This window comes from Rattus rattus, chromosome 3 (genome assembly GCF_011064425.1).
Source record: "Rattus rattus isolate New Zealand chromosome 3, Rrattus_CSIRO_v1, whole genome shotgun sequence".
Taxonomy (NCBI): domain Eukaryota; kingdom Metazoa; phylum Chordata; class Mammalia; order Rodentia; family Muridae; genus Rattus; species Rattus rattus.
Genome location: NC_046156.1, coordinates 301,807 through 304,536, shown reverse-complemented (window position 1 = coordinate 304,536; position 2,730 = coordinate 301,807).

Sequence of the window (2,730 nt, the reverse complement as noted above, 5' to 3'; positions counted from 1 at the left end):
TCATATCATCTGCAAATAGTGATATTTTGACTTCTTCTTTTCCAATCTGTATCCCCTTGATCTCCTTTTGTTGTCTGATTGCTCTGGCTAGAACTTCAAGAACTATATTGAATAAGTAGGGAGAGAGTGGGCAGCCTTGTCTAGTCCCTGATTTTAGTGGGATTGCTTCAAGTTTCTCTCCATTTAGTTTAATGTTAGCGACTGTATTGTTGTATCTGGCTTTTACTATGTTTAGGTATGGGCCTTGAAATCCTGATCTTTCCAGGACTTTTATCATGAAGGGGTGTTGAATTTTGTCAAATGCTTTCTCAGCATCTAATGAAATGATCATGTGGTTTTGTTCTCTCAGTTTGTTTATATAATGGATAACGTTGATGGTTTTCCATATATTGAATAATCCCTGCATGCATGGGATGAAGCCAACTTGATCATGTTGGATGATTGTTTTGATGTGCTCTTGAATTCGGTTTGTCAGAATTTGATTGAGTATTTTTGCATTAATATTCATAAGGGAAATTGGTCTGATGTTCTCTTTGTTGGGTCTTTGTGTGGTTTAGGTTTAAGAGTAATTGTGGCTTCATAGAAGAAATTTGTTAGTGCTCCCTCTGTTTCAATTTTGTGGAATAGTTTGGATAGTATTGGTATGAGGTCTTCTATGAAGATCTGATAGAATTCTGCACTGAACCCATCTGTACCTGGGCTCTTTTTGGTTGGGAGACCTTTAATGACTGTTTCTTTTTTCGTTAGGAGTTATGGAGTTGTTTAAATGGTTTATCTGTTCCTGATTTAACTTCGGTACCTGGTTTCTGTCTAGGAAATTGTCCATTTCCTGCAGATTTTCAAGTTTTGTTGAATATAGGCTTTTATAGTAAGATCTGATGATTTTTTGAATTTCCTCTGAATCTGTAGTTATGTCTCCCTTTTCATTTCTGATTTTGTTAATTTGGACATACTCTCTGTGTCCTCTCGTCAGTCTGGCTAAGGGTTTATCTATCTAGTTGATTTTCTCAAAGAACCAACTTTTGGTTCAGTTGATTCTTTCTATGGTCCTTTTTGTTTCTACTTGGTTGATTTCAGCTCTGAGTTTGAATTTGATTATTTCCTGCGTGTATTTGCTTTTTTTTTGTTGTTGTTGTTGTTCTCGAGCATTTAGGTGTGCTGTCAAGCTGCTGATATATGCTCTCTCCTGTTTCTTTCTGCAGGCACTCAGAGCTATGAGTTTTGCTCTTAGTACAGCTTTCATTGTGTCCCATAAGTTTGGGTATGTTGTAACTTCATTTTCATTAAATTCTAAAAAGTTTTTAATTTCTTTCTTTATTTCTTCCTTGACCAGGTTATCATTGGGTAGAGTGTTGTTTCCTTCCATATGTGGACGTTCTTCCTTATTGTTATTGAAGACCAGCTTTAGACCGTGTTGGTCTGATAGGACGCATGGGGATTATTTCTATCTTTCTGTATCTGTTGGAGGGGCTTGTTTTATGACCTACTGTATGGTCAGTTTTGGAGAAAGTACCATGAGGTGGTGAGAAGAAGGTATATCCTTTTGTTTTAGGATAGAATATTCTATAAATATCTCTTAATTCCATTTGGTTCATGACTTCTCTTAGTCTGTCTATGTCTCTGTTGAATTTCTGTTTCCATGATCTGTCCATTGATGAGAGTGGGGTGTTGAAATCTCCTACTATTATTGTGTGAAGTTCAGTGTATGCTTTCAGCTTTTAGTAAGGTTTCTTTTATATATGTGGGTGCCTGTAATTGGAGCATAGATATTTAGGATTGAGAGTTCATCTTGGTGATTTTTTCCTTTTGATGAATAAGGAAGTGTCCTTCCTTATCTTTTTGATGACTTTTAGTTGAAAATTGATTTTTTATTTGATATTAGAATGGCTACTCAGCTTGCTTTTCTTCCAACCATTTGCTTGGAAAGTTGTTTTCCACTTTCACTCTGAGGTAGTGTCTGTCTTTGTTTCTGAGGTGTGTTTCCTGTAGGCAGCAGAATGCAGGGTCCTCGTTGCATATCCAGTTTGATAATCTATGTCTTTTTATTGGGGAGTTGAGACCATTGATGTTGAGAGATATTAAGGAATAGTGATTGTTGCTTCCTGTTATGTTTGTATTTGGATGTGAGATTATGTTTGTGTGCTTTCTTCTTCTTTGTTTTGTTGCCAAGACAATTAGTTTCTTGCTTTTTCTAGGGTGTAACTTGCCTCCTTATGTTGGGCTTTACCATTTATTGTCCTTTTTAGGGCTGGATTTGTAGAAAGACATTCTGTAAATTTGGTTTTGTCATGGAATATCTTGGTTTCTCCATCTATGTTCATTGAGAGTTTTGCAGGATACAGTAGCCTGGGCTGGCATTTGTGTTCTCTTAGGGCCTGTATCACATCTGTTCAGTATCTTCTGGCTTTCATAGTCTCTGGTGAGAAGTCTGGTGTGAATCTGCTAGATCTGCCTTTATATATTACTTGACCTTTTTCCCTTACTGCTTTTAATATTCTTTCTTTATTTTGTGTATTTGGTGTTTTGACTATTATGTGACAGGAGGATTTTCTTTTCTGGTCCAATCTCTTTGGAGTTCTGTAGGCTTCTTGTATGTTCATGGGCATCTCTTTCTTTAGGTTAGAGAAGTTTTCTTCTATGATTTTGTTGAAGATATTTACTGGTCCTTTGAGATGGGAGTCTTTACTCTCTTCTATACCTATTATCCTTAGGTTTGATCTTCTCATTGAG